This window comes from Danio aesculapii, chromosome 8 (genome assembly GCF_903798145.1).
Source record: "Danio aesculapii chromosome 8, fDanAes4.1, whole genome shotgun sequence".
In the NCBI taxonomy this organism is placed as follows: domain Eukaryota; kingdom Metazoa; phylum Chordata; class Actinopteri; order Cypriniformes; family Danionidae; genus Danio; species Danio aesculapii.
Genome location: NC_079442.1, coordinates 52212587 through 52226131, shown reverse-complemented (window position 1 = coordinate 52226131; position 13545 = coordinate 52212587). Strand labels below are relative to the sequence as shown.

Genomic DNA, 13545 nt, shown 5'->3' with positions numbered 1-13545 from the left:
TTACATGTTATGTTTATATGCACCAATTGTTGTCAAGTCGAATAAATTAAATACAATGGCAGATCTGTTTACATGCACACTGAACATTGTAATCCCACATAAAAACATCTGTGTTATGCGTTTTACATACATTCCCATACAAACTAAGAATAATTAAAACAGCTTCGTTTCAACATATCATTTTTGTATTTAAGCGGGTTATATAGTTTTAATATAATTATATACTATAAACTTATATACAACTAAACTTCTCTGAGCACATTTCTAGAACTGCTCGATCTTGCAGATTCGCACTTTATAACATCAGAAAGGTCCGACCCTTCCTATCTGAACATACAGCTCAACTCATTGTTCAAGCTCTTGTTCTCTCCAAACTGGATTATTGCAACTCTCTGCTAGCCGGGCTTACAGCTAACTCTATCAAACCTCTTCAGCTGCTTCAGAACGCAGCAGCACGAGTGGTCTTTGATAAACCCAAAAGAGCACATGTCACTCCGCTACTCACCCGTTTGCACTGGCTGCCAGTTGCTGCTCGCATCAAATTCAAAGCTCTGATGTTTGCTTACAAAGCGACCTCTGGCTTTGCTCCTTCTTATCTGCTCTCACTTCTGCAGATTTATGTGCCCTCCAGAAACTTGCGTTCTGTGAATGCGGGTTTTCTTTATGTATCTCTACCATTTTATTTCTACTGTGTTTTACTCTAATTATATTATTTAAAGAGCTCATTTAACTTATATTTAGGTTACAGCGCATTTCTAATAAAAAAAGCTTCACTGAGCAACCTAATGAAAATATGAAACCAGAGTTTTTACATGCTTCAGCGTGCATTTATTAAAATATGCGAGTAAATGCAATGTCAACACTGCACTGAGCCTCAGATGCTTCTGAATATGACTGAGAAGTTGGATTCAAGCATTTTGCATACCATTTTTTGCTGTTGGATCAGATTAGAAAAGAAATAAACCACCCACTGCAATCCAATTGAAATTGCATTGAGATGGAGCTCAATCAGATCGATTAGGATGTTAAATGAATGTTTTTTTAATCCAATAGGGCTATATGCACAGCTAGTGTTTAGATAATAAATGATGATAAACTTCCGGTGAAAGCTTAATATGACTATTTTCAATTTTATAAGGTTCTTTTTACAGCATCGCTGTAATTAAAATACATTCAGTTAAATAGACTTAAGCATTCATTTAGTCAATTCAATTCAATTCCCCTTTATTTGTATAGCGCTTTTACAATGTAGATTGTGTCAAAGCAGCTTCACATAAAAGGTCACAGTAAATAGGAACAGTGTAGTTCAGTTTGTAGTGTTTAAGTTCAGTTCAGTTTAGCTCAGTTCAGTGTGATTTAATAATCACTACTGAGAGTCCAAATACTGAAGAGCAAATCCAACGATGCGCAGCTCTACAGATCCCGAACCATACAAGCCAGTGGCGACAGCGGAGAGGAAAAAACTTCACCAATTGACAAAGGTGAAGAAAAAACCTTGAGAGAAACCAGACTCAGATGGGCAATTTCATTCATTGATCAAGTGTAAACGAGACGATAGACCGTGTAAACGCTGCATCCATCAGGATCAGCAGCCGAGCACAGAAACTACATTTAAAAAATCATTCATTCATTCATTTTCTTTTCTGCTTAGTCCCTTTATTAATCTGGGGGTCGCCACAGCGGAAACATCCATACACACTCATTCACACTCATACACTATGGCCAATTTAGCTTACCCAATTCACCTATAGCGCATGTGTTTGGACTGTGGGGGGAAACTGGTATTGTTGTACCACATGTTTGGGAAATAACAATAATACTAGGCTACTCATATGAACTTTTATTTTACATCTACAGAATCGTGAGAAACTCGTGATCTTCATTTTAAGCAAAAATAAATCGTGATTCTTAGGAGTTAATGGAGTTTGTCTTGTATTATTTGAGCAAATTCAAATGCAATGTATTCATGTAACTCTCCCATTCACCGCTCTCTACTGTAACTTTACCCAACTATGAGGACTTCCACTGCTTAGCAATGTGAAAAGGGTTTATCTGATTAGAAATGGATTATTTGGGTACATGTATACATAAATGTGCCTGATGTGCTGAAAAGTCTTCCATAGGGTTTGCTAGAGAGAGCCACACAAACATACTTTTGTATTAAATCACTCTCTTACTGTGATATGCTCATATTCAATCATTTCAATATAGCGTGCAGTCCTATGCTCTTATATCATCTCTCTGAGCACTCCACCAAACCCACAGCAGATACTTCTCAGCATGTCAGGAATCTGTCACAGACACAATAAAGCTCTGCCAGAGACACATCAAACAGACTCACATCAACACAATAACCTCACAGCAAAGACAGAGGCATTTAGATCACACATCGCTCGGGGTAAAAAAAAAAGTGCTCAAAACAATCAAATCCCATAAGCAGACATCTCATTAATACTTGCGGACTGAGCCTCCCTTGAGGTGTTTAAAGTCTGCATGAAATCAAAACGTCCTGTTTATTTTGCTAGCACACGTTGTTAGTCGTAAAGTGATCAATTAATCCATGTTACGATAAAAAAGGAATCAGATCATCTTTAATCAAAATCTCAGCATTTGCTTCTGCTCTGGAATGGCGGTTCTTTTCTGAGGACTCTGATTGGGTGAAATATAGGGGTGTTAAAATTAATCGTTTCTTCGTGAAGTTCATTTCTAAACAAATTTCGAGAGGATCACATGATTGTCCTCAGCTGTTCCAGCATCAGCTCATGATCGATTATCAAGTCAAATGATTCCTAACTCACTATAAACAACCAGAGTTTTCCTTTCTCAATATCTTCGTCTTGAAGATCCCCCCCACCCACCTATACTTTCCCTTAGGGGTGGGCGATATGACCTAAAATTAATATCACGGTATTTTTCATCTTTTGAACGGTGACGGTATAATATCATGGTATTACTTTCAATAGCAAAATAATATACATCTCAAGGAAGAACGGACAAAAGAAAGTCTCACTTCTATCACTCTTTAAAGTTTTGGTTTGGGTCATTGTAAATGCTCAGTCTCGTTATGAGCTGATCTTCATTTCTCTGTGTTGGTGGAATAAAGCAGGCGAGTCAGCCGCACCAATTTATGAGCAGACAGAGCAGGATTCTCATGATGACCACCAGCGCAATTCCGCTCTTTGTTATGAGCCGTAGTTTCAGTGTAAACTTAGTAAAGGTGAGTTTCTTTGGCGATGATGTGTACAGTGTTAGATTTTATATTTAGCGGACATTTGCGCTGAACACGCGGTGAATGCAACGCATCGAGATTTAGGCACCTTCTCTGAAAACACTCGATTGATCTCAGCTGGCGGATCAACCTTTACCTCATGTCATGATCGCTGTCATCTGCGCCATTATTATTATTATAAATTTAGGTGAGGTTTGCAAACCTGTGCACTTTTCAATCTTCAGCCGTTTGCATTTCCTGCAGTAACAAAAGCTCCCTGTTATCTGACAGCGGGAAGCGTTAAGTGACTGACAGCTAATATGAACCAATACAGCAGCAGGGTAGAGCGATTCAGCAAGTTTTTAGAGAAAATCAAATCAGATTGCACTACGACCATTATATTCAGACACTCAAATGCTCCCAAATATATTATGAGGGCGCATAGATTACATTTCAGGCGCTCATGCGACCAAAATGGTTGCAATTTCGAGCCCTGTAGTATAAGGACAGGTATTCAGACCACAACTGAACGTTTGAAGAAAATTGAATGCCTTATTATTTAGAATTAGCTATTATTGATGTAAATGCAGCCGTTCAAGGCGCATAATTGATTTATTACGGTATTGACGGTATTAGAAAATCCATGTCGTGGCGCAATGTCACACCGGTGATGACTATGACACCGGTGTACCGCCCACCCCTACTTTCCCTCCCTTTCAGAAGGGCGACACGGCGGCCCGGTGATTAGCACTGTTGCCTCACAGCAAGAATGCCTCTGGTTTAAGTCCCTACTAAACCAGACAACATTTCTGTGTGGAGTTTCGCTTGTTCTCCCCGTGCTCGCGTGGGTTTTCCACGGTTTCCTCCCACAGTCCAAATAACACGCACCCTATTGAACACAAAATTGATACCATAGTCAAGCTTTTAGCGAGCACACCTCTCCTCAGTCATTTATATCCATAATTTAGCTAGTGATAAGCCAGGGGAGTTCATCAAGATCTACCTGAGCTCAAACTCCCCTCTCGCCCTGCAAACAGGAGGAATCCCAGGGCTCGAGGGCCCAGGGCTCTCTCCCGGGACAGAATGCCAAACAAGCTTTATTATCAATGATCAGCTAAGTGTGAACTCTTGAAAATGCACCGCGATGCAAACTCAAACAATTCGGTATCGGTTCAGTAATAATCATGTACTGGCATCATTTATCACATATGTGTTATATGGCGGTAGCATACAGCGAGGGAGGAGACCACGAGTAATTAAAACGCTCTAAATACTTAAAAGCAGACAACTGTACACAATTCACTTCATGTGTGTTTGCTGGACAGTCTTTCACTCACAGGGAAGTACATCAGAACCCAGCTACAAGAAAAAATTAAAGCTGTAAACTCACTTTTTCTGTTGAGCGCGTGATCAGTCATAGGCGTTTGCAAACTCGCTCAACAACGCTCAAAAAGCAAGCGGGATAATATTTACATTTGTTTGTCTGCTATAAATGCTCATGTTGTTCTGTACATGTAATTGAGTTTCATTTGATATATTCAAAAAGAGTGTTTTCCTTGAGCAGGTCAAATTAAAGGGACAGTTCATATATCTGACTGCTTTTAAAATTGTATTACAAATAATATATAAATATATTCATTCATTCATTCATTTTCTTTTCGGCTTAGTCCCTTTATTAATCTGGGGTCGCCACAGCGGAATGAACCACCAACTTATCCAGCACATGTTTTACGCAGCAGATGCCCTTCCAGCTGCAACCCATAACTGGGAAACATCCACACACACCCATTCACACACATACACTACGGACAATTTAGCTTACCCAATTCGCCTATTCCACATGTCTCTGGACTTGTGGGGAAAACCAGAGCATCCAACCCACTTGAACGCAGGGAGAACATGCAAACTCCACACAGAAACGCCAACTGACCCAGCTGAGGCTCGAACCAGCGACCTTCTTGCTGTGAGGCAACAGCGCTATCCACTGCACCACCACGTCGCCCATAAATATATTCATAAATTGTAAATTTTAATACAATAATTATTGTGAGGCTAAGTAAAATGTTAAATTGTTTATGGAAAGCATCGTCAATGCACTGTGATGCACCGAGATATCGAATTGAACCGAATCAATGGCATGCTAATTGTAACACCCCTAGTGAAATATGCTTAGCCACGTCCCTCCAACTGTTAGTTTGCTGTGAGTGAAATATGAAGAGTTTGAAAATAAATCCCCGCCCCCTACTTATTGTTTCGTTTTAGTAAATCATCATCATACTGAAATAAAAATATGCACCAACTTTTAGTTATCATAAAAGTATCTTAACCACATCAAATCGAAGGTCAACAAATGTAAAACATTGCTTTTGTTTTGCATCCAGTGGGTCTCATTATTAAAACACTAACAAATAACATGTATTTTTTATTATTTATATTATAATTCTACATTTTTGATCAAACATTTGCCGTGAATTTCTAAATAAAATATGATCACATACTAATGAGAACATATCTGAGCATATACATTCATTAATTATTATTTTTTTTCAGTTTAGTACCTTATTTATCAGGGGTCACCACAGCGGAATGAACTGCCAACTATTCCAGCATATGTTTTATGCAGCAGATGCCCTTCCTGCTGCAACCCAGTATTGGGAAACACCCATACACTCTCACATTCACATTCAAACACTAGGCAAATTTAGTTCATTCAATTCCCCTATAGCGCATGTGTTTGGACTGTGGGAGAAACCGGAGCTCCCGGAGGAAACCCACACCAACACGGGGAGAACATGCAAACTCCACACAGAAATGCCAACTGACCCAGCCGGGACTCAAACCAGCGACCTTCTTACTGTGAGGCGACAGTGCAAACCACTGAGCCACCGTCACTTTTTGAAATCTTATTTTAACTTCAGAATGGTCTCATACATTTGATTTGTTCATTTAAATAAGCCCTACCTCTTTATCTCAAATAAGGAAAAACACTGAGCAATAATAGTTTAGCCATATCAAACACCCAAACACACACTCATAAATCTGCTTAATGGCTCACAGAGTTTTGTTTGTCTGTTTGCAAATATTTTGAATATTTGTTTTCCTCAGCTATATATATATATATCTCAAGTCAGCTGCTTCAACACACACATATGGCAGTAATCATGGGTAAAGGAGTGTGTGTGTGTGTCTGTGTGTGAATCAGATCAAGCTGTTATTTGGAGACGTGAACAAACCAAAAGCGAATCCCTCCAGTCCAGCATTACTCATAATAAAAACGATCCACACAGCGATGATGATGATGATTATGAAGACCGCTCTCAAAGACAACAGCACACCTGCCAATAATGTCTGACTTGGGCTGAGAAACTGAAGCATCAGGAACGCAGATGTCTGAGTGAAGATCTGCAGATTATATTTGAGCTCTTTGAAACTAAATAAGAGATGAAGTGTGCACACTTCCACAACTATGTTGAAAGGGCACCTATTATGCCTCTTTTTCCAAGATGTAAAATAAGTCTCTGATGTCCCTAGAGTGTGTATGTGAAATTTCAGATCAAAATAGCACTCAGATAATGTTTTCCAACTCTCTGAAACTGACCCTTTTAGGCTTTGATCGAAAATGTGCCGTTTTGTTGACTGTCGCTTTAAATTTAAATGAGATTGTGCTCTTTTCAAAAAAGGGCGGAGCTACAAACAGCTATGTCTCAGCAAAGCGGCAGACGTTATCTGTGTGAAAAACTAATAACGTGTAAAGTGTGTGAGAACGCTTCTGCCAGTCTACGGAGACTCCTGTCGCTGTTCATTTGTGCTTCATATAAGGCCATGTTTACACTAATACATTTTAGATTTAGGAATGAAAACGATCCCATTCACACTGCCGTTTCGTCCAGCCTTTCTGAACACATCTCTGTCCACACTATTGACCTTATTCTTCAATGCGGAAGTGCGCTGGTTTTTGCGATTGTTTTAGAACTTCCGATTCAGCTGCCTATGGGAGAAATGACTAGGAATAATAAACGGCAGAAAACGGTCAAACTACTTACTCTACAAACAAGTGTTTACATGACAATACAGTCAAAGTAAAATAATATAATAAGAAAGTATCAGTTATCAACAATAAGCAGCAAAACGAGCAGTTTTTAATGTTTAAAAATGAATGGAAGTGAATGAGACCGGAAGTCTCGAGCCAAAATGATTCAAATGGCTGCGCCCACTCGAACACGGAGAATAAGGTGAATACTGCTGAAAACGCACATCACTTGACCACACACACACACTCTAGCATGCGCTGAAGCATATGCGGAGGTCTGAGCTCCAGGCAGTCAGCGGGTGCTTTGAGCACACCTCCCCAGGTGAGAGCAGGAGTCTTTTGAATCTATTACTTGATCTCAGGTAACATATTTTGCCTGAGCGCAAAGATAATATATTAATTAATGTAACCACATACACTGATTCTGTATATTTGACTGATTGCTTCCATTTATTTCCTATAATGTATTAACTTATTGTATGTTATACTTTTATAATGGCCATTATTGATTATTAAAACTGATATTCAGCAAAAGAGAGGGTGTGTTTCCTATTTTTCAATGAAAATGAAAAGAGGCAGTTATGTTTTAGGCTCTGTTTTGTTATAAATATGCACACAGTGAAGATGACGCTCATATAAATATGCAGCTACACGACGCCTCAACATGTTTAGTGTCTGTTAAGTTGCTAATATCAAACTGAAAAAAGGCAGTTCCTTATATCATGTTTTCATTTTATTGTTAAAAATGGGAAACAACATAGCCAGGGTGATGCGAATGACGTTATAAAGTAGCCTACACTGTTCCCTTTGAAGTTTTACCCGATGTGTCCTCTGAAGTTTGCTTTTCATATCAAACTTGCGAAGTCTGAACTTACAAGGAAAGGATGCAGGACTGAAATTTGTGCACTTAATACTGAGAAAAATCCCCAATCAGATAGTCGAATGTCACCCACGCCTCCATTTTCAGATGTCTCTGTTTTGCCCATCCATGCTGACATGGAGCAACAGCATTTTAAAACCAAACAGGCTCTCCAGCTTTTACAAAAAGCTTCATTTTCGGGGCTCGAAAACTCTGGGGTAGTGTGAACGAAAGCCGTAAATGCAACAAAACGTATACGTTTTTAAACTAAAACGTAAACAGAGCCTATAACGCCACATCTATAATCCTCTTAGTCTATGCTGACATAATCTTCAGCAGCTCAAACACTCTAATTGCTTCCCACTCAGGGCGGTTTACGCTAATGATGGACAGATGGTCTCTAGTGCAGTGTTTCCCAACCCTGTTCCTGAAGGCACACCAACAGTACACATTTTCAACCTCTCCCTTTCAAACACACCCGAATCATCTTATCAGAACATCAGAAGAGACTCCAACACCTGAAGTTAATGGGTCAGATAAGGGAGACATCCAAAATATGTACTGTTGGTGTGCCTCCAGGAACAGGGTTGGGAAACACTGCTCTAGTGGGTGGGGCTTTCCCCCTCTGATGACATCATACAAAGGAAGAATGTCAATCAAAGTGTTTCTGCAGACTGTTTTTATCAAGTCTGATTAAAAAAAAATTTAATTCATTCATGTTTACCATCAGAGGCTGGATATATTCACACACTGCTGACGCACAACTGTGTTTAAACCTCTTCTAAAAGTGATTTTTGCATAATAGGCCCCCTTTAAATCTAACAGACATGTTTTTGTTAGCTGTTTTGCATGTAGGCTTTCTTTTCAGGAAACTCCTATACAGACATTTATATATCTAATGTCTACTTCGTTAGGTACAACAACTCAGGTGATCATTATCAATTAGGGATGCAGCGAAATTAAAATTTAGGGTTGAAACCAAAAAATTCCACATGTACTTGGCTGAATTGAAGTTTTTGGATTTTTTTTATAATATAAAGTCAATTTGGAAAAATTTGCCATTGACATCCATAGGAAGAACAAAAAATACTATGGAAGTCAATGACTGTTTCCACCCAAAGATGTAAATTAAAACATAAAACACTTGCGAATAATACAGGATTTCCATGCAATGAGTCAAAGACAACAAAAAAAATATTTCCTCATAAACTGCAGCAAATGTCAGTCAGAGAAATGTAGTTTCAAGAGTTCCCACTTAGATATGCTTGGCGTATAAAGCAGGTTTGGCATCCTGTCCCGGGAGAGAACCCTGAGCTCGGAGATATTTGAGCTCAGGGCTCCCGCCCGGTCGATAAGCATATCAGGAGATCCGAGATCAGGTAGGTCTCGAGAGCTCCCCCTTTAGAAAAGGGAGGAAAAGGAGGAGATGGGGTGGAAGGGGGGATTCTTCCAAATGAAGATAGAAACAGTAGGGAGAAAATTATCCATTTATACTAGACTAGGATCACTCTGATTGGATTATTACTGATTACAGATGAGTGGCCAGACGTGCTCAATCATATCACATGCTTCTCTCCAAATTAGTTAATGAAACTTTACTTAGTGTGTTGGGAGAAGCCACTGTGGTGTGGATTCTTCTCTAATAAATGAGCTGCGCCTCAGAAGACGAAGATGAAATGCAATGAAAGCAATGCGGAGCGCAGACAGATGCTCAAGACAGTTCTGGAGGGAATAATAATAGAAGAGTAATAATACTGAAGCACTATAATGACGGACTGACGGCTGAGGCCTTTTACAATCAGATTTCAGATCTGCAACAATATAAAGGTGGAAATGCTGCTTTGTCAATTAATGCTGTCCAACACACCCATTTTTATCATCATATGATCTCTTATAACAAAACAACATGTCTTTTTAATGCGCATGTCAGAATTTATTTGGTAGATGTGTTTCCATTGCAGTTCATGCACATTTTTTTCTTATCGGATAAACTGTGCGCATGCGTTTTTTATGGTCATTTTCTGAATTTATTTGCATCTTGGCTTTTCCATTAAAGGGCACATAGTTGACCTCTTTTTTATGATTTAATATTAATATTCTGGTTCTTCTGAGTGTGTCAGTTTAGGTTCAGTTTAAAACACAATTCAGATTTATTTATTATAATGTGTTAAAAAGTGTCATGTTGGGGGCGTGTCCACAGCTCGCTGATTTAGGGGTGTGTTGCTTCACATGTAGATTAGTTTCGGCTTCCCGCCAATGTAACAAGGGGGCGGGGTCATGAGCTCACCCGCTCTGCGTTTCCAACAGAGTCTGACAGGCAGACTGAGAAGGAGAGAGAGGATCAGCATTCAGTCGTACATGTACGACTCTGACACAGACCAAGCAGAGAGTACAAAATCATTTGTGTCTTTGTACAGTTTTATAGCCAACTGTGTGCAAGTTTCAAGTGCCGAGCTTGTACACAGAAACTAATAACCACGCACACTGAATTAACTTTGACTGAGGCACCGGATGCGCCGCTCGAAGCCGCGACACGGCACACCAGACACTCTCTGTGGCGCGGCAGAGACATGAAGAGTCCCGAATCGTCGCGCCACACATTTTTGAATTCTAAACAGGTTTCTGCAGCGGTCTGCGGCGCCCAGCCGTCAACTTGAGTGTACCCTGATAGAAACCGATGTTTAGAAGTCTAAAACGCATGCTAGTTAAGATCACAGGAAGCTTCTGGGATGGCGAGAAATGCAAACGGCTGAAGTATAAGGTAGACTCAATGAGAAGTACACATGTTTGCAAACCTACCTAAAGATACAACCAATAATTCCGATTAGAGTGATAATGTGGAGAATATTGCTCTTGTGTTGAGCCCAATGAGCCTTGCATCTAAAAATAGAGCTAGCGTGTTCCTTTAGTGATATCGCTTCAACTCACGCTGAAAATGGCGGACGTGAATCAACAAACTGAGGATATGATGACGCGCCTGTCAATCAATGTTGGTGGGCAGGGGGGACCGCTCTCCTACGTAAAGTTGCGGTCGATCTGAAAATCGCTCCAATTGGTCCACCGTTTTTATGTTGTTAAATTGAAAAAAAAGCACTGGGTGTGTTTATATCACCCCAATATGACGCTCTATACACCATACATGCACATATGTCTGTCCAAACAGCTTGAAAAGTAGATTTTTTACCATAGGTGCCCTTTAAGCATTTTTATATGCAATATTCCAAAATGTGCATGAAAATAGGTTGATGGAAATATATTTATTTGCATTTTTTTCCCAACATTCTTCAGAATATCTTCCTTTGTGTTCAACAGAAGAACAGGTTTGAAATCACTGACCGAATTTTTTATTTTTGTGTGAACTGTCCCTGTAAACACAGGTCATGCTCTGCTTTCAGATGTCTCAGTGAGTGACTTTTACAGCATAAACAACACAGACGATTGAGCAACTCTGAACTCCTGAACAAACCTGGAAGACACTCAAGACCTCCCTCACGTCAAAACACTGAGATGAAAGCATCTTTACATCCTTACACAGAGCAGAACGCTGGAGTGTTTCATAGCTCCTGCGATGAGCTGATGGGATGTGCTGTTTATATACATACAAACGCTGTATTTGAAGCTGTATCCGGGTTCTGTAGCTGAAGCCGGTGAGAGACTGACACACAGATAATGACGGCTGTGATGATAAGCTACAGGTTTGCCAACACACATACTTCTCTCATCACGTCACTCATCTTGAAGTGCAGAGCAGCTGTTTCTGAGCCAGACTTCTGTCAATACGCCATCAAACTCAATCTCTCATCTCCTCGTGTCTCTCTCTGAGCCTCTTTCACACGCGTTTAGTTTATTTGCTTACAGGGGCAATGCACATTAATAAACAATACTGTAAAATGTGCCCGAATTGGCCAAGCATGGCCATTTTTCATCTGTAGTCTGCTGTCTAACTGCTCGTTAATGCAAGTTTCTAATCAGCCAATCACATGGCAGCAACTCAATATATACATGTAGACATGGTTAAGATGACCTGCTGCAGTTCAAACCAGCATCAGAATGGGGAAGAAAGGGGATTTAAGTGACTTTGAATGTGGCATGGTTGTTGGTGCCAGACGGGCTGGTCTGAGTATTTCAGAAACTGCTGATCTACTGGGATTTTCACGCACAACCATCTCTAGGCTTTACAGAGAATGGTCTGAAAAAGAGAAAATATCCAGTGAGCAGCAGTTCTGTGGGCGCAAATGCCTTGTTGATGCCAGAGGTCAGAGGAGAATGGCCAGACTGGTTCCAGCTGATAGAAAGGCAACAGTAACTGCCACATTCGGATTGTCGGGTCAGAATTTGGCGTCAAAAACATGAAAGCATGGATCCATCCTGCCTTGTTTCAACGATTCAGGCTGGTGGTGGTGGTGTAATGGTGTGGGGGATATTTTCTTGGCACACTTTGGGTCCATTAGTACCAATTGAGCATCGTGTCAACGCCACAGCCTACCTGAGTATTGTTGCTGACCATGTCCATCCCTTTATGACCACAGTGTACCCATCTACTGATAACTACTTCCAGCAGGGTAACACACCATGTCATAAAGCGTGAATCATCTCAGACTGGTTTCTTGAACATGACAATGAGTTCACTGTACTCAAATGGCCTCCACAGTCACCAGAGCTCAATCCAATAGAGCACCTTTGGGATGTGGTGGAACGGGAGATTGGCATCATGGATGTGCAGCTGACAAATCTGCAGCAACAGCGTGATGCTATCATGTCAATATGGAGCAAAATCTTAGAGGAATATTTCAAGTATCTCGTTGAATCTTTGCCAAGAAGGATTAAGTTCTGAAGGCAAAAAGGGGTCCAACCCGGTACTAGTAAGTGTGTGTGTGTGTGTAAATATATATATACACACACACACATAATACAACAATTTTAATGAATTATTTTAAATTCTTACTTAAAAATGTATAAGTGCGTATATTCATTTTTCTTTGTTTACCGCAAAATGATCTGTTCCTGATCCGCCCTAAAATGAAAATCCTAAAATTGCCCCTGTAAAACAGTATTTCACATTTGTCTTAATCGTGCTACAGGGAACAACACTATATATAACACTAAAAGGGATGAGGCCAAGACTACTCATAAATCGTATAACAATATGCTATTTAAAAGGGTAACTACTAGTATATAATAGCGACAACAGAAGACAGACTCCTAATAGTTTGGTTTTAAACAAGGATGCACGACTGTGACAATCAAAAACAATGGCTGATTGATGTTTAAAGGAACCCATTAAATGTAAAGTAAGAAGCCAGTAAAGAAAGTAAGTAAAAAAGCTGTCTTTCCATGTATGCACAGCCCCTATTAAGTTAACTTAAATAAAAGTTAACTAAATTGTTGTAACTATCTTGATTGACTCTTAATTCAAAATTAAAATGATTATATAAGCTACATACTGTA

General features: G+C 39.8%; 1 protein-coding gene across 2 annotated transcripts in view; it reads right to left on the bottom strand.

The window, feature by feature from the left end:
• Nucleotides 1–13545, bottom strand: part of si:dkey-178e17.3 (somatomedin-B and thrombospondin type-1 domain-containing protein) — a 67164-nt gene that overhangs the window by 52686 nt on the left and 933 nt on the right. The gene's annotated exons all lie outside the window — the stretch shown is intronic.